The sequence below is a fragment of the Quercus robur genome, chromosome 2, assembly GCF_932294415.1.
Source record: "Quercus robur chromosome 2, dhQueRobu3.1, whole genome shotgun sequence".
In the NCBI taxonomy this organism is placed as follows: domain Eukaryota; kingdom Viridiplantae; phylum Streptophyta; class Magnoliopsida; order Fagales; family Fagaceae; genus Quercus; species Quercus robur.
In genome coordinates, this window is record NC_065535.1 from 53,415,115 (window position 1) to 53,435,612 (window position 20,498).

Genomic DNA, 20,498 nt, shown 5'->3' on the forward strand with positions numbered 1-20,498 from the left:
TGAGCAGCACAGTATTGGAACTCCGTGGCTTGGTACTTCACTTCTTTGATCAAGTTATGGTTTACAGCAGCATTTTTAAACCCCACTTTGTTCTATGGAGCCAAAGGCTCCAGATTGCGAAAGGAAAAAATAACTACCGGGAAATGTTGGACTCAAGGCAGCCCGGGTGTGGTTCTAGAATTTTCCTTTAAAGATAAATTTAAACTGTTAAAGGAAAATTTTTACAAAAAATAATCAAAGATGACCATAGAAATTCCACAATCTTGGTAGCAAATGAAGAAAGTAGTTGCTCCAAAAATTTATAGAAAAGGCCTGTGCTAGAAGGGGCAAACGCTAGAAGCCTAGGTCGGACTAGCCTAATTAGGTCGAGGTCCATCAAACCAACAAGACAACTTGGCTTAATACGTTGCATTTGATTGATCAAAAGGAAAGTCATGTCTAGTCCTTGTTGGGCCATTGCTTGACCACACAATCTAGCCTGACTCACTCCACGCAATTAATAGCAACCTAGCCACATTCAACTCTTCTATGAGCGCACACTTGGCCATACTTTGACACAATTTGCACAATTGCCAATGTGTGATTGGATTATATCACTACCACATGAGTCGCCTACCAATGGAACTTAGTGAAAAGTAATTCAATCACTAAGAGTCAACTCAATTGATGATAAGTAGAGACTAAGCATGGGCCTAGTTGTAGAAGCATCTAGATTGGATGGCCACTAAGCAACCCCGGCCACCTAGAAAGGAGCGTTCACAGAAGCTCATTATCTCTCATATCAACATCAATTACACTAGATATCTCCTCCCTCTTTCTATATGGAGCGATGTTATAGACAAAAAAAAAAATTATAACATTTTTCACAATAGTTGAGTTAACAAATTTTTACTAATTTTTATTCGAACTCAACACTTACTTTCTTACAAACTATAAACAATTTACCCCATCAACTGGGTGCAAAATTGTGTCTATAGACTTTCCCTTTTATATGGTAGTTTGAGGCAAGTTAATCCAATTTTTTTATGATTAATAACTTGTACAGAGTCCTGACACAAGATTGATTTTTAAAAAGAAGAAGAAAGAGACTCAATCAATGGTGTTAAGGGGATAAAATAGCGCTTTCTTTTAGGTTTAGCTTACCTCCAGTACTTTTTTAACTAAAATCTCCTTTTGTTTTAATGAGAAACTATTACATCAGCCACTAACTAAATAAAATGTGGAGATTAAAATTCACTACCACTTACCATTATATATTTAAAACAAAACGAGACTTCCAATTAAAAAAGTACTAAAGGTAAGCTAAATCCCTTTCTTTTTATCTTTATTTCGACTAATAGATACCAATTTTCTCTAACTATTAGATTTATATGTATAATTTGGGGTGAGGTAAAGTAACATGAATTGAATTTCATAACCTGAAGTTCCATGTTCGACACACACAAGATAGAACAAAATTAAAGGAAACTATCAAACTTTATACATAGAAGTCACTCAAAAATTTCATATATTTTATAGATTAGCGAGCAGAGAGTTGAGAGATAGAGGCAGTGGCATTAGATGCAGAGGATCCGGTTGAAGTGGATGTGTCTCCACGGACTTTTCTATCAGTATCAACGAAGCCTGGCTTAGTAGGTGGCCTATTCTCCATTGATCCCTTGCTTTTAAGCAAAACAACAACTTCAGACATTGAAGGCCTTACAGAAGCTGGTGACTGCGTGCACATCAGAGCGATCTCTACAATTTTTTTCACTTCTTCTGCTGTGTATTCTTCTGGGTTTAAGGTTTCGTCCACCAACTCCGAATGCTTGTTATTCTCATACAATTTCCATGCCTATAATTGCACCATAAATAAGAAGAAACCCATAATGAGCTAGAAAAATGTAAGCAGTTTTTATTTATTTATTTATCTTTTTTATACAAGATATAAATTCTACTCTAGTTTAATCTAAGTATACTCCTTGAGACTTGAATCTCAGCCCTTCTCCCCTATATCCCATAAGCACTTATACTTATGGAGTAACCATCGCACCAAGAATGTGCGGTAATGTAAACAATGTTTTTAAGAACTAGACAATGTCTCTTATCCATTAAGTGATTGGGGGTTAATATAAGCACTATATTTAATACATAAATGACATGGAAAATTAACTTTGGTTCTTCTTAATAATTGAAACATAAATGATATGTGAAATTAGCTTCATCTTCTTTCTTTCTTTTTTCATACCTCTAAGAATTTTAGGATAAGCAGCAGAAGGCCAACTAAGTATTTCTAGATAGCCTAACAAGCATTTCCCTATCACACACTTGCAAGTTGTATCTAGATCAAATGAAGAAAATGAAGAACCTAGTAACTAAAACTACTTGTGTTTTTGGAGATGCAATAGATATATGTTTCCAGCGTTTGTTATTAAATTTGAGAAGAGTAAACCATATTGATTTGGGAAATTACCCGTTCAAGGAGGTATTCGCCATCAAAAACATGCTGGACCTCGCTAGTTTTTCGGCCACATATAATTTCAAGTACAACAACCCCAAAACTGTAAGTATCTACCTTCTCTGATAGCTGACCATGGATTGCATACTCGGGTGCCGTATATCCTCTGAGGGGTAGATCAAATTAGTTATCCATGAATAATAGTAAGAACGAAAAAGAACTATTCAGCTAAAAAATAAAGAACAAAAAAGAACTAATTAGTGATAATCCTCTTGGCATATAGATCCTATTTGCTTGGCACATATCTTGCAATAAGGACCTTGTGTTTTAACAACCTTATATATATATATATATATATATATATATATATATAAATTATATATATATAAAAAAAAAAAATTGTGATGGGATGTCATCCTATCAAATTTGACGAGACTTCAGCCATTTTTGTATTCATTATAGTGAGATTATTTGCAAAGCGAAACCATTCAAATAAATAAATAATGCCCAATTACTATTTCTTTTACTTAAATTGGAATGGTGAATAAGGGTGCATATAAATATGAGCAGAAATAGTCTTTTTTATTTTTTTATTTTTTTTATCACAAGTACTACTATGTAAAATCTTTGGATTTTTTCTCTCTATACCTATCCTACAAGTGCAACATGTGAATCAATAGATAATATTTTCTTCTGTATGAATATATATATATATATATATATATATATATATATAAAGGAGAAAACAAATTGTACGAGTTTAGATAGATTAAAATGACAGAAAATAATGAGTTTAGCTTACCTCCAGTATTTTTTAAAAAGAAATTTATTTTTATTTTAATGAAAAACTGTCATATCACTTACTAATTATAAAAAAGGTGAGAATTAAAACCCACTACCACTTGCAATTGTATATTTAAAATAAAAGACATGTCCAATTAAAAAAGTACTAGAAATAAGTCAAACTCGAAAATAATATATATGGTCAACCCTAATTAGTCTATTAAAGATTCACTATCCAAACATTTTAGGAGTAAGCCTTGGTTGTTGTAATTATATTATTAGGATAAGAATCTTAACATAATCTTAAACTATTTTTAAAAAATTCAACATAGGTCAAATCGAGTAAAGTTTGGTCAACATAGGTCAAACATTTTAGGAGTAAGCCACGTTTTTTTGACATATAGCCGCGTTTTAAAAACGCGGCAATAGAACCTTTTTTTTTGTAGTGAGATTTATATGGTAAAGCTTGGTTGATGGACAAAGGATGATTTTTACTAGTTTTTTTTTTTTTTTTGAGGAAATGATTTTTACTAGTTTAATTAACTTACAATGTTCCAGCAAATTTGGTGCTGAGATGAGTTTGATCCTCGGGTAGAAGCCTTGCTAACCCAAAATCTGCAATCTTTGGTTGGAGATCATCATCTAAGAGAATGTTGCCGGTTTTTATATCTCTATGAATAATACATACATGGAATTCCTCATGTAGATAGGCAAGTCCCCTGGCTGTACCCAAGATTATATCATTCCGTTGTTTCCAATTGAGAGAGCCTCGTCTTTCACCTATTTCCCAATAGCATGTATAAATTAAATATAAGTTTTACAAACAAGTCAATAACTATATGCATCACTGATATTAAATCTGGAATTTGCTTCAACTTCAATTTTTTTTTTTTTTTTAAGTCTTATATAATTGAGTGAACAATTTATTGAACTTCAAAGCAAAATTTTATTATAACTTGCACGCATTTAGAAAAGCTTCAAGAATAGAAAACATACTCTACTTACTAATAGTATACACCAATATTTCTTCCCCAAGATAATTAAAACAAAAAGACCATAGCTTCATCTTGACATTGTCATGATTCCATTTAGTTGTTGCTTTACATTGTCCTTTAGCTTTAACTTCCTTTTGAATCTATCCTTTATTTATATTTGAACATCCCTTTCCATTTTCCACCACTATTTTCTTACCACTTCTCTCAACACTTCAATAATATTTCTTACTAGTTTCAATGTCAAATGAGGATGGCCCCAAAATCAAACAAGTTTCAAGTTTGTATATATATCCATAGTTTCAAGATCAAAAATGAAACTTTTGCGGTCTAGAAATCTACTTTCACATGCTTCCTCCATTTTAGCACAACAAAACCATCTCAATTCTCTTTAACCTCCCACCAATCCAGGGCAATTGTGGTCTAGAAAATCAAAGCCTTCTAGTCTCAAGAGGGATTGAAAGTTCCCAAAACAAAGATTGAAGAACGAAGAAATCAAACCATCCAAAATTTGTTACTAAAGAGAACTAATTCTCTTTTACATGAAATAATAAATTAGCCTTTTTTTAGAGTTAATTAAATGCATGCATGTGAATTTAACATAGTTTCCAATTATAAATGATCAAGCTTTCTTAAGATTAAAGAGATGAATTTAACTTACCAAATAAGAATCTATCTAGGCTACTATTTGCCATGTATTCATAGACAAGAATTTGCTCTGGTCCTTTGCTACAACACCCAAGAAGACGGATCAGATTTCACTGATGAACATTGCTTATAAGCTTCACTTCACTCTCAAAATCGGCCTTTGCCCTAGAAGATTGGCCTATAGCTAGTTTCTTAACAGCAACCATCTTCCCATTTTTCAGAGTACCCTAGTCAATGTTGGAAAGACAAAGAAATGAAAATTAGCCCACCACACAACAAGATGATGATAAATGCGAGGGTGAATTGAATATGGAAATTTGATTGCAACGAACGACAATGAAAAAAATGAGTCATATAGAGAGGGCAACGATGCTTTAGGTTTCTTGACTTTTACCTTGTATACATCACCAAAGCCTCCTTCTCCAAGTTTGTTTTCTTCACTGAAATTTTTTGTTGCAGATTTCAAATCATTGTATTTGTAATTCACTGGGCCTCGTAGTTCAGTTGCCCCTAAAATGTCACCTGTTATGGAGGAAAGCAATTATGGTCCTTTCATTTATGTTGAAAAACTCATACAAATATTGATGTATCTAAAGTTACTTATTCAAAATATATATATATATATAAATATATATATATATTTGAAAAGGAAAAATGAAAAATAATGTAACAACATTTATAATTTCTTGTCCTCGCAAATAAAACATAAAAAATCATAATTTAAATTTTATTGAAAACCTTGGTGTTAGTACCTCTACGAACTTCCTTGGACCTTCTTATCATTATAAAGAAGACAAACAAAGCTATAATGAGAAGAGCACCTCCACCTCCAACTACTCCTCCAATGATGGCATTCTTGTTGCTTGAACCTCCTATTATTAAAGATCAAGCATCATTAATTACAATACTTCAAAATATGCAAATTCCACTATAGTTCAACATTATGAAAAAATTTGATGCAGTGACTAGCTATATAGCAATACATTTAGAAAAAAAAGATCTCCATCAAAACTCACCATTGCCTAAGAAGGAATTGATATCAGTAGTTTGGTTATCAGCAAAGAAGGGTTTATCTGAGTACCTCAAAAAACATCCAGCATCAACTGCCCTACCATCTATATTAGTAACACAAACTTGTATATTGTTGGATGCGACATTCAAGCAATTCTGACAACCACTCTCGGTAGTTGTTTCAACACACTGTGCCACAGCATACACTGTTGCATTACCACTACTATCAACCACTTCTCTCTTACTCGCAGCAAAGAAACCATTAATCCTAGGTGTTGCTACTTGGAGATCTTTTAACAATCCGTCCACAGCTGTACTAAAAGCAAGAGGTTGTGATGCAGTCCGATTCCCACAAATCCCTTGATTACCAGGCAGAGTGGTTTGGTCAAAGAAGCTATTGCTCTCATACCTAAAGACAAAAAATGTAAATAAAGTATCTAACATGAAACTTCCATTAATGAAACAAATGGTTTTAGTTACTACCTAGAAGAGATGGGTGATTATAAGCTTATAAAAAAGTTTGAATATGTTGATTTGGCTACCAAATATAAGAGTCCTAGCTAAGTTGTTTATCACTTATTACAACATCAAACAAATTACTTAACATTCTTTGTAAATTTTTATGGTTAAATTGAAAGTACATGATGTAATAAGTAAAACTGTTAATGTTTCATTTATATATATATACACACACATATCTATCCACACATTGTTCAAGCCTTTGGTCACATGGCAAGCACCCATGCACAAAATACCAAATAAAACATAACAAAACTTGCAATGAGTAAGACTTAGGTTTGTGCATAAATAAATGTGTTTTGATTCTTTCTCATCCAATAATTTTTATGCTCTTTCGCATCATATATATATATATATATATATTTTTTTTTTTTTTATCATGTTTAAAATGTAGATATCTCATATTGTGAAACATTTCACATCAAGAAATGTGAAACTCTCTGAATAAACCCAAAAAACAAACCCAACAAGAAACATATTGGCTTTGGGTCTAATGCCATTTTTTCTTCTTTTATTATTAGATTTCCGACCCAAGTATTTGATTCCTATACTTCGGACCCAAATATTTGACTCCACACAACAGATCCTAAAGGACCCACCAGACTAGGTTACCCGAACCTAAGCTAGGCCAGATGACTTGCACACTAAGTCAGGCTAAATGATCTACCAAACTAGACTACCCATACACCAAATTTGGGCTAAATGACCTGTAAATTTCAATTTGGGTAAATGGCCCACAATTATTTGGGGCAAATGACCCGTAATTGTTTTTGGCAGTGACCTATCAAACTTGGGCTAGACGACATGTGACCCATTTGGGTCAAATAACCCATTTATTTTCTTGGGTTCTATAATTGTTGGCTGCACACAGCACACTCATGAGAATTGGACCCCACAAGGACTCTTATCTCAGAAGTCATAAAGTGGGCTTCTCCCAAAAAAAAAAAAAAAAATCATAAAGTGGGAAAACACCCAACAAGTTCTCGCTATGTCTATTCGATTTATTTTTTGCTGAATTATGTCTATTCGAATTTGTTACCTTTGTGAAGTGCTTCCTAATCTTTGAAATTTTGCTATTGTGAGAATTTTATTTGTCAGATTGTGTATCTAAGAGTTAGATCATTTTGGATATACAACACTATAATTATTCTTTAAAAAATTTTATCCCCTCTCCCTATGTGTGTGTTAAAAATATTTAATATTCTAAAAAAAAAAAAAAATCGTTATTTTTCACTAATCATGTAAAAATAATAAGAATTAAAAAAAAAAAAAAAAAACTGCAAGTATATAGATTAAACTGAAGCATTTGAAAATTTTTAAAGTATAAGGAGAAAATATGTTGTTTATAGCAAATAAAAGGAGTGCAGAATGCAGACCAAAATAAACATCATTTTCACTGTTCAGTAAATCTTAATTTGGACCCTTCCATCAAATAGCAACCTGATTTGGGAAAATGAAGGAGACGTACTAAAAAATTAAATTCGTATGGTAGAGTAGCGTTTTCAACTTAGCTGCCGAATATATAGGGGTCATTTGGTACATGTGTTTAAACACATGTTTTCAGTTTTTAAACAATATTTCACGTATTTTTACACATTTTTTCACTTACACGTAATTCCAAAAAATACAAACAATATTATTAGAATAACATTACCAAATCGGCTCTTAATAATAATACTGTGGTCTATTTGAAATCCAGCCGGCAGATTCATATCCGTTGATTCTATTTGGACGGTCCAAATTGGACCTTAGTGAATGACACATTGACACCTATAACAATGGCCTGATGACAATGACAGCAAATTAAGATTATTAATAAGAGTTAATAACTTTTTTTTTTTTTTTTTTTTTTTGAGAAGAAAACAGAAGCTAGAGTTGTTGACTTAAAACACCATGGCTTTTCAAAGCCAGAGCCAATTTGATTTTTGCTTGGCATCTCCTTAGTTGAATCAATATAGAATTTTTTTTTTTTTTGGGAGGGTGAGGGGGGGTTATAGTTGAATTAATATTCAATTATATATATATATAGTTATATACAAACACAAACGTATAAACAACATTCAAAATGATGATATATAGGCAATATTATTGTGATAAGGATAAAAATAGTACTTATTCATACAAGACATAAAACTGACGGTTTTAGATAAAGCCATCATGCACAAGCTGACGGATACAGTTTCAATCGTCAACTTCCTCATGTAGGAGTCAACGAATGATGTTCTAGATTGGGAGAATGAGGGAAGTCCGTAAGACACACCTAAAGGCTGACGACATCAACAAACTGACGCCAGTAGGGCTGAAGGAAATAAATAAGCTGGCGACCTTAATGCAGGTTTACTTACTACCCACGATTGCATATATAAGGAAATGCCCTGCCCTCCACATTTGATGCTATTCAAAGGATCCCTATAAGGAAAGGATCCCACCAAATACGCCTAAGAAGACTCCTATAAGGAAAAGACTTTTACACCAAGGAAGAGATGTCAATCCTCTACTACTATAAAAGCCCCAGTACCCTCGCTAGCCAAGGTACGCATAATTCACTCCTCTCTAGCACTCTAGAGTTGTAAGAAGTTCTAACTTGACCTTCGAAGGGTACTTGGCCGGCATCACACCGGTGCTCTCTGCAAGGTCTTCTCTTTTGTGTTGTGCAGGTGCTATTTCGAGTGTGCAAGTACCTGTGGCTCACTGGTGACTTTTTCGGCATCATCAGTTGGCGCCGTCTGTGGGAAAGGATTTGTTTGACTGAATTCATAAGTCATAACAAGCGTTTTCCGGACAAAGAGTTGCATGGTACATACTCGATCAATGGCGACCACCAACAACGTTCACGAAGACGAGCCACGACCATCTGCTCTCGAGAGACAAGTGTAGACTCTGGCCCGGCCGTGGAGTGTATCACCAAGCAAAACCAGATTTTGGAAGAATAGCTACGACGGAAGGCAGGACACGGTGCTCAGGAAGAGGACCAGGAGGATACTAGCATCGAACGACGAGATCAAGAGGGATCGGAGGGTAGTAACGCCCCAAGCAGACTGGAGCGACAAAATGTAAGCCTCCCATCTCTCATGGATGTGACTCCGCCGCTGGTTGCCACAGAGATACAGGCTATAAAAGAACAGATGGAAGTTATAATGAACGCCCTCAAGGGACGAGTGTCCAGCGATCTTGACGATCTCGTTAGTCGAACTGACTCACCGTTCACTGCCTCCGTCAATTCTTTCCCCTTACCGCATAAGTTTCGTATGCCACAAATAGATAGCTACGACAGAGTCAAGGACCCTCTAGATCACCTAGAGACCTTCAAGACCTTGATGCACCTTCAAAGAGTAGCTGATGAAATCATGTGTAGGGCCTTCCCCATGATGCTGAAGGGTGCGGCAAGAATTTGGTTTAGCCGCCTGACGCCCGGCTCCATCAGTACTTTCAAAGAGCTAAGCACTCAGTTTACCGCGCATTTCATCGGGGGACACAGGTATAAAAGGTCTACAGCTTGCTTGATGAGCATCAAGCAGCGAGAGGACGAGATGCTGAGATCCTACATATCCCGCTTCAATAAGGAAGCACTCTCGATGGACGAAGCCGACAACAAGATACTTGTAGTGGCCTTCACGAATGGGCTACGAAAGGGAAAGTTTTTGTTCTCCCTATATAAGAACGACCCGAAGACCATGTTAGAAGTGCTTTACAGGGCCACCAAGTACATGAATGCTGAAGACGCGCTGTTAGCTCGAGAGGAAAAGCCCAAGAAAAGGGAGAGACAAGAAGACACACGGGAAGACCAAGGGCGGAAGAAGTCAAGAACAGGAGATCGAAGGGATGAAAGGCGCTCCAGGTCCCCGGGAGGAAGGTTCACAACCTTCACCTCGTTAACTGCCCCAATAGACCAAGTCCTAATGCAAATAAAGGACGAAGAGGCCCTGACCTACCCCGGAAAGCTGAAGGGAGATCCTAACAAGCGATCGAGGGACAAATATTGCCGCTTCCACCGTGACCACGGTCATGACACGGCTGATTGTTACAACCTAAAGTAGCAGATTGAGGCCCTTATCAAGCAAGGGAAATTGCAAAAGTTTGTTAGAAAGGAGAGAGCGGATCCACCTCCTCAAAAGCAACCCCGCCAACGGGATAATAAGCGCCCTAGGCCCCCTATAGAAGACATTAGGATGATCATAGGGGGAACAACAACTACTAAGTCGTCAAAGAAGGCCCGTAAGACTTACCTCAGGATGGTCTAAAGCGTCCAGCTGACGGGCACCGTGCCAAATATAGGGCGAACAGAAGGCCTCGTCATTGGATTCTCAGAAGAAGATGCACGTCGGCTCCACACCCACATGATGACGCACTCATTGTAAGCATTCAGGTAGAGGACTATAACATGCATCGGGTGCTGGTCGACAATGGCAGCTTAGCAGATATCCTATACTACCCAACGTTCCAACAAATGGGGATCGACAAAGAACGATTGATTCTGACAAACGCCCCACTCGTCGGTTTTGGAGGGAGAAGGGTGTTCCCCTTGGGCGTGGTTAGATTATCCATCGCGGTAGGTGACTACCCTCAGCAAATCACCAGGGACGTAACATTCCTAGTAGTCGACTGCTCGTTCGCCTACAATGCTATCATCGAATGACCCACCCTCAACTCATGGAAGGCTGCAACCTCAACCTACCACCTAATGATCAAGTTTCCTACCGAATATGGAGTGGGAGAGCTACGTGGAAATCAGGTGGCTGCATGCGAATGCTACGTAGCCATGATGGAAATGGATGACCACCTCCAAGCTATGAACATAGAAGAACACCACACGACGACGGAGCCTGTAGAGAAACTCGAAGAAATACTTCTCGATGACTCCAATCTCGACCAAACAACCAAAATTGGAACCCTCGCTAGTCTCACGCTCCGTCAGGCACTCATGACCTTTCTCAGAAGTAATAGAGATGTATTCGCCTGGAGCCACGAAGACATGCCAGGGATAGACCCTTCAGTCATGGTACATAGGCTGAATGTATCGCCTTCCTTCCCACCCATTCGACAGAAGAAGAGGGTGTTCACCCTAGAGCGAGATTAGGCCATAGCGGAAGAAGTCCGCAAACTACAGGAGGCAAGTTTCATTAGAGAAGTTTACTACCCCGATTGGCTAGCGAACGTAGTGATGGTTAAGAAAGCTAGCGGGAAGTGGCGGATGTGTGTGGACTTCACTGACCTTAACAAAGCCTGCCCCAAAGACAACTATCCCCTTCCAAGGGTCAACGTTCTAGTAGACTCTACGGCTCGGCACCAGCTGTTAAGCTTTATGGACGCTTTCTCGGGTTACAACCAAATCCGAATGCATGAAGCTGATCAGTAGAAAACTTCGTTCGTAACCAGTTAAGGCCTCTTCTGTTATAAAGTAATGCCCTTCGGACTAAAGAACGTGGGCGCAACGTACCAGAGGCTTATGAACAAAATGTTCGCACAACAAATTGGGAGGAATGTCCAAGTCTACGTTGACGACATGCTAGTAAAAAGCCAAAGGGAGGAAGATCACTTGGAGGACCTCAAGGAAACATTCGACACCTTTCGTTCTTACAACATGAAGCTCAATCCGGGAAAGTGCGCCTTCGGAGTGACGGCATGAAAATTTCTAGGATTTATGGTGTCTCAAAGGGGCATCGAGGCCAACCTAGACAAGATCCAGGCCATTATGGAGATGGCATCGCCAAGAAATGTGAAGGAAGTACAAAGCCTCAACGGAAAAATAACAGCACTGAATAGGTTCGTGTAGAAGGCAACGGACAAGTGTTTGCCCTTCTTCCGCACACTGAAGAGATCATTCGAGTGGACTGCCGAGTGTCAGCAAGCATTCGAGGAGTTAAAGGCTTATATTTCTTCCCCACCACTACTAAGTCCATCGCAGCCAGGAGAAGAGTTTTTCCTCTATTTGGTTGTCTCCTCCGTAGCCATCAGTGCCGCCTTGGTCAGAAAAGAAGAAAAAGTACAAAAACCCGTATATTATGCGAGTCGGGCGCTTCGCAATGCCGAAGAAAGATACCCACCTATAGAGAAACTTTCCTTTGCATTAGTTACGGCAGCTTGCAAGCTCAAGCCATACTTTCAAGCCCACACGGTAAATGTTCTGACCGACAAGCCCTTGTGACGGGCGATGAGCAATCTTGAAGCTGCGGGTCGACTGGCGTTATGGGCTATAGAGTTGAGCGAGTTTGATATCTAGTACCGCCCATGAACCGCCATCAAAGGACAGGTCATCGCAGACTTCATAGCATAATTCACTCACAACGAAGACAAGGGGGCAGAAGAGTCCCCTCATTGGAGCATATATACAGACGGATCATCCAACAGACAAGCCAGGGGGGGCTGGTATTGTACTACTATCACCCGAAGGAGACATGGTTGAATGTATGGTCCATCTCGACTTCCCCACCACCAACAATGAAGCAGAGTACGAAGCGTTAGTAGCAGGCCTCGACCTCGCCAAAGCAGCAGGAGCTACGAGTGTATTCATTTACTGCGACTCTCAGGTCGTTGCTAACCAAGTGAATGGAGACTATGAGTGCAAGGGCGAAAGGATGAAGAGATACCTTGATCAAGTAAGGAAAAGAGTAGACGACCTAGAGGCCAAAATCATCCAAATCCCCAGAGGAGAAAATGAGCAAGCCGACTATCTTGCCAAAGCCGCTTCAGCAGAACATATGATCATCTCTGGTAATGTACTCTCTTTTGTTCAGCTTTCTCCACTAATAGATTCCGACGCCATACAGGAGATAGGCTTTGAAAGTAACTGGACCACACCATTAGTTTCATACTTAAAAAACGGGGTCTTGCCAAACAGGAAGGAGGCTGCAAGAAAGCTGAAGGTCTAGGCAGCGAGATTCGTCTTGATAAAAGATGTCCTATACAAAAGAGGCTTCTCCCGTCCATATCTGAGATGCTTGGGTACGGAAGAGGCAGACTACGTCATGAGGGAGGTACACGAGGGGATTTGCGGAAACCATTCGGGGTCAAGGTCACTGGTACACAAGCTTGTGCGAGCAGGGTACTATTGGCTCACCATACAGAAGGATGCCGAGACTTATGTCAAGATCTGCGACAAATGCCAAAGGTTCAGCAATATTACTAGACAACCAACCGAAGAGTTGACCCTGATGATGGCCCCTTGGCCATTCGCTCAGTGGGGATTAGATATTATGGGACCATTCCCTATAGCATTACGATAGCTGAAATTCCTGGTAGTAGGCATCGACTACTTTACAAAGTGGGTGGAAGCTGAAGCCTTGGCCACCATCACAGAGAAGAACGTGTGGAGTTTCTTCTGGAAATGCATCGTATGCATGTTTGGCATCCCAAGAGTCTTAGTCTTAGATAATGGGAAGCAATTCGACAACGACTCCTTCCGGGACTTTTACTTGCAGTTAGGGATACGAAACCACTACTCCTCCCCCGCCCACCCTCAGGCTAACGGACAGGTCAAAGTCATGAACTGATCCTTGCTCAAAATTATCAAGACTCGGCTCGAGGGGGTAAAGGGTATATGGCCTGAAGAATTGCCAAGCATACTATGGGCATACAGGACAACGGTAAGGACGCCCACAGGAGAAACACCGTTCCGACTAACATACGAGAGCGAAGCAGTCATCCCGGCCGAAATTGGACTCACAAGCTACAGGGTACACAACCATGACGAAAGCAAGAACGACGAGGCCATGCGATTACAGCTTGACCTAGTGGACGAAGTCAGAGCGATGGCAGAACAAAGGCTCGCAAGGTACCAAGACCGCATGGCCAAGCATTACAACTCCCGGGTCCGACACAGAGACTTCCAGGTTGGAGATCTCGTTCTCAGGAAAGTCATGGGTGCCGTTAGAGACCCTACCCAAGGGAAGCTTGGCCCCAATTGGGAAGGACCTTACCGAGTCACGTCATGGCAGAGGAAAGGCACTTACCACCTGAAGATATTAGACGAACAGAAGCTGTCGTATCCATGGAACACCGAGCACTTACGGAAGTATTACCAGTAGAGATGGCAGCATGGAAACCAACCCCCCTTTTTTATTTACAATTCACTATAGCAAATTTTAGTTATACTCCTCAGTTTTATCATTTACTTTAGTTTTCGCAACAATACCTTTTTTTCATTTTAAGCCCAAAGGGCAGGATTTGATTTTCGAATTACTTTTATTTACGAATGCATGGCAATAACAGGAGTTTATTCAAAAATTGCTGAAGTTTCTATTTTACAAGTCTACAGTCTGGAGTTCACAAAAGTGGACGATTATGTTCACAAAAGTGGACGACTAAGTTCAGAAAAGTGGACGACTAAGTTCAGAAAAGTGGACGATTATGTTCAGAAAAGTGGACGATTAAGTTCACAAAAGTGGACGACTAAAGTAAACGGCTAAGTCCACAAGAATGGACGGAAGCTGAAAAGCTGACGATCTCACCAAATGAATGAGACTATAAAATAAGGTCATTTAGTCCACAAGAATGGACGGAAGCTGAAAAGCTAACGGTCTCACCAAATGAATGAGACTATAAAATGAGGTCATTTAGTCCATAGCAAGGACGGAAGCTAAAAAACCGACGGTCTCACCAAATGGATGAGACTGTCACATGGACAAGGTTATAAAACCAACGGGCTTACAAAAATGACAAGGTCACCAAGTCCATAATATAGACGGAAGCTAAAAAGCCGACGATCTCACCAAATGGATGAGACTATCATAACATGAACAAAATTATAAAGCTGACGGGCTTACATGACAAGGTCATTAAGTCCATAAAATGGCTAGAAGTTAGAAAGCCGACGGTCTCATTAAAGTAAGTGAGATTATAAAAATAATAAGGTCGATTAATGGATGAGGCTATAAAGCCAACGGGCTATTAAAAATGACGAAATCATTAAACACTTAACATGGATAAAGCTACTAAGCTGACGAGCCTAGAAAAAATAACATTCCTTACAAAATGGACAAGGTCATAAGGTTAGCAACACAATCAAATGCCCAGAGGTAAAGCTCATGAAACCGACGAGCTTATCAAACTCAAAAGGATGAGGTGGACGGGCTCAAAAAAGGAACATAAGTTATTACAAGAAGCCCGTATCAACAGATTTTTTTTTCATTGAACAAGTCCACCCTCAAAAGCTGACGGGTTTCCCAAAACAAACGAGATTACAGGCCGACAAACTCATCCGATACAATCACTGATTAAAAAAGTAGAAAACGACAGGAATAACATGCCACATAACAAAATAAACTGTCTACAAATAAAAGCCTAAAAACCAAAGAGGCACTTAAACAATTGTTTGCAAAATAATTGAAATACACATGAAGAAATTAAGTAGTAGGAGCGTCAGTAGGGTTCCCGTCATCTTTCTGAGACTCAGGATTTTCAACATCTACAAGCACAGTTGGAGGGTTGGAAGCAGGAGTATGAGGAGGATTGGCAGCAGGTTGGGCAAGAACAACGATGCCGTCATCCTTGGGAGGAGGATTGGACTCAGGGGAGCCGTAGCCTTCATCATCCATCGTAATCCCAGATAAGTCCAACTCTGGGAAAACTGACGCAACTTGTTTAAGGCAATCATCAAACCCAGTGCCATAATACTCGGCACAAGAGTCAATAAATGATTGTGACGCTTTAAATTCTTGGACAGTGTCAGTCCCAGCCGTCTCCACCTTTTCGTGCAAAGCCGTCACCTCTTGCTGCAACTTTTCCTTCTGATAGTCAGCCTCCTCCAGCTTCCCCCTTACCTCCTTCAGCTCATTATTTAGCGTACGGACGGCCTCCTTGTATTGCCCTTGCTCATTCATCAAATTTGCATTATGTTTCCTAACCCGGCTGACGATCCCCTCCTTGGCAACATAACGATCTTGAAGGGCCTTAACACGTACCAAAGCCTGAAAAAAGAACACAGGCATCAGTCAAATAAATCAGAAGGAAACAAAACCAACTTGACCTAAGGGAGCGTGCATACCCTAGCAAGATTAAAAGAGCTAACACCCCTAAATCCTCCGTCCCCAACAAATCGCAAGGCCTTATATCCGTTGGCTTTATAAAGGACCTCACTTCCCCGACGACATAGTCCTTGTGGGTCAGAAGGCAACAAGGGCCCTCGATGATGGGACCAGAAGAAGTCATTACCCCCTTGGCCGCACCATGGCTTGGCTTATTGGGTGACTTCCCCTTTGGAGAAATGTCCCCAGGAGTGACGGCAGCCTTTTTGGACGGACTGTCGTCATTCCCGTCAGTTTTCCTTTTTGAAACCTTAATGACGGTCTTGGGGGTTAATGAGGTTCCCCCCTCTGCCTCCTTCGCTTTCTTTTCCTCTTTTTTGCGAGCTGCAGCAGCCCTCACCCTTTACTTAGTAGATTCCATCTTTGCACAATGTAATTAACAATTATTAGAACAGATGGGATGGGTAAACTGACGGAGGCAATAAAGAATTTACTCACGACGATGAGAGAAATCGTCCAATCTGCGAGCTTCAGTTGACGGCTCTGGACCCCCGCAGTACAAATGAATAGTGTCAAGGGTAATTAAGTCCCTACACTTTCGTTCCTCCAAAGGGATTTCAAGAACCCGACGGATGAACGCCTCTTGTTTGGCGGTTATATGTGGACGACTACAGGCTAAAGAGACAAAAACAAAGACATTAAAACACTAAATGGAGTAATAAAAGGATAAAAAGTTGACGGTAAATCAAAAGCTGTCAGTATCAAAACCTGAGGCTTTAACTAATGCCCAGGTGTTATCAAAACCACGTGGCATTGTAACCCACTCTTCTGGACGGCATACCCAGTCAAATCCCTCAAGGAAAAAATATCTACTTTTCCAACTCCTGTTGGAATCTGGCATATCAGATACAAGCCTTAAGTCCTTTTCCCTGACAGAAAAATGGTAAGTTCTTTTGGACAAAACAATCTGACGGGGTTTGTAGCAGTAGAAGAACTCGTCTAGAGAAAGCTAACGGTTCCCACCGCTCAAACGGTCCCACAAAACCTCACCCCTAATAAAAGTCCTCCAAGCATCGGGGGCAATCTGGCTGACGGATATCCCCATAAAGTCAACAAGCTGACGATGCAAAGCCGTTAGTGGCAGCCTCAATCCGGCAGAAAGCATGGCGTCATACATGCTGACTGCAGCCTGCAGTCCTCCCTGTATAACACTTTTCCTTTTTCCTAGGGAGACAGATTGAAATGTGGTCTGGAATTTGGAAACGGGTACGTAATTCTTTGAAAACCTTCTCACTCATTTTGGGCAAAAATTTGTTGACGGCCCAATCCTCGGGAAGGATGAAGGGAAGGTTTCCTCGAGGACTTACTAAAGCCTCTTCATAGGACTCCTCGTCACCCTCATCCTCCTCCTCATCTCCGTCACTCTCTCGCTCCCCTTCAACCTCACCTACTACTTTCTCCCCAACTCCCTCAACATAGTCTTCTATGTCGTCGCTAGGAGATTGGGCTGACATTTCCCTTCCTGACGACTCAAAAAAGCCATCGGACTCTTGACCTGAGCCAAAAACTTCGTCGTAGCCCGTCCCATCGCGGACTAACGACTGGTCACTCGATGCGTCACTTGACATCTGACTACCTACAAGTGATGGATCCATTCTAAGTACCTAAATTGACATCCTCACTAAGAAATTGTTTAGCTAGAGCAAAAATGCAAAGAAAGAAGGAAAAAGAACTTACAAGTAAATAAGTCTTGGAGGAGAAAACGGCCTGGAAAGTGACGGCGTTAGAACCAGGTGACGGATCAGCAAAAGCAAAGGTGACGAGCTCTCTCTTGAAGTATCAGCAAGGTTGAAATAGGGGAATGAGGAGAAGGATGCGAGTTATATATATAAGAAGAAAAAATGCGCAGAAGGCGAGGCGATGCCCTTGTCCAGAAACGAGGCCAGTAAGAGCACGCCACGTGTCCAAGCATTAAATGGCTGGTGGCTCGAGGAATCACTCATAAATGATTTTCCCGCTCCTCTGAACCAAAAGATAGTCAACCGATAAAAACCTTAACTCCACATCCCGTCAGTTTAAAATGACGAGGATGTAGAGTAGGGGGTAGCTGATAAGGATAAAAATAGTACTTATTTATACAAGACATAAAGCTGACGGTTTTAGATAAAGCCATCATGCGCAAGCTGACGGGTACAGTTACAACCGTCAGCTTCCTCATGTAGGAGTCAACGAATGATGTTCTAGATTGGGGGAATGAGGGAAGTCCGCAAGACACACCTAAAGGCTGACGACATCAACAAACTGACGCCAGTAAGGCTGAAGGAAATAAATAAGCTAACGACCCTAATGCAGGTTTACTTGCTACCCACGATTGCATATATATAAGGAAATGTCTTACCCTCCACGTTTGATGCTATTCAAAGGATCCCTATAAGGAAAGGATCCCGCCAAATACGCCCAAGAAGACTCCTATAAGGAAAAAACTTTCGCACCAAGGAAGAGATGTCAACCCTCTACTACTATAAAAGCCCCAGTACCCTCGCTAGCCAAGGTACTTATAATTCACCACTCTCTAGCACTCTAGAGTTGTAAGAAGTTCTAACTTGACCTTCAGAGGGTACTTGGCCGGCACCACACCAGTGCTCTCTGCAAGGTCTTCTCTTTTGTGTTGTGCAGTGCTATTTCGAGTGTGCAAGTACCTGTGGCTCACTGATGACTTTTTCGGCATCATCATATAGGATTATAAAAAATTGAAACTCCAACTAATATCATGACTTGTCAACTTCAAAAACTAAGAGCCATTGAATCTTTGTTTGTGCTTATCTCCTTATTGGTTGAATATTCAAAAAACTTCATATACACTACACTAAATTCTTTGCACATCTTCTGGCATGTGTTTAGAGATGTTTTTTTACACAGATTTATTTTACATAATTATTATAATTGTTAGGTTTCAAAAAAAAAATTATTAGAACTGTTGTTATCTTATTCTACTACCATGTTTTATATTAAGATTTTTTTTCACTCTTTTTACTCTCACAATTCTAATCTCATTATTATATAGTGTGATTATATTTTCAAAAACCTTGATAAGAAATTTTTGTGATGGATCAAAAGCTAGTCCTACACTCTGACTCCCTTAAAATTATGGTTGACCAAAAAAAGAAAAAGCATAAAAGCAGCTAGCATGGTGGTGGTACGTACCTGAGGAAGCAGCCATCATAGATGACACGGGCACCGTTGGCGGCGGAGCAATTGCGGATTTGAGACACGGCGGCGGTGAAGCAAGCTAGACAGTCAGCATTAGACAGGTAGTTCCTGCACTGCACCAAGGCATAGGCTGATTCCGAACCTACCACTTGCTGTGCAGTTGCAAAGTATTTGTTGTTGTTCAGCTGTGTTCTGAGGTCTGAGAACGTTGCGTTTAGATTGGTGTAGAAGTTGGACACATCGGACACGTTGTATTGGCTGCAACCACTGTTTAGCAGATTGATTTGTGGGTCTGCTACACCCAATCTCAACCACCATAACCACCATGTAAAGGTCAATTTCAAGACCATGTCCATATTTCTATGTGGGTTATTCATAAGATCAGACACATTAATTGAGGATTGGTTATGGAACTTTTGAGCTTTTGTATGATTTATATATATTTATATAAAAGATTATGCAGTATGTGGATGAGAAATAAAAAATAATGATAATTGGTAAGACTGGCCCTACCACTAGGCCAATTAGAACATTGCCCCCAAGTAGAAGTGACCCCAAAATTTTGAACTCTATGCTCTACGGGTATGATTTTATTCTGTCTCTTTCTTATATGACTTTTCCTCTGCAGATCCAGATGATGCCGTGATTTTGTGGGTGGACTCTTATCAAATAAGACTTGTGACTGGACTGGAGTTTTATGACTCTTATCTCTGGCTGGGGCCGTGGGCCGTGGGCCCCGGAGTTATGTCTTTTAAATCTTGCTTCCTTTATTTATTTTTTTATTTTATTTTATTTTATTTTTGGGTTTTTTTTTTTGGGGTGGGGGGAAGTCAATAAGACTTATGTGTGGGTGGAGTTGTACTTCTGTCTAGGCTTTCGATTTTTTTATTTTTATTGTGTTTTTATATTTATACATGTTGAGAACTTGAGATTGCT

General features: G+C 39.8%; 1 pseudogene; it reads right to left on the bottom strand.

Moving 5' to 3' along the window:
• Window positions 1–1,385: 1,385 nt before the first annotated feature.
• Window positions 1,386–20,117, bottom strand: LOC126714000 (cysteine-rich receptor-like protein kinase 2; annotated as a pseudogene).
• Window positions 20,118–20,498: the final 381 nt, after the last annotated feature.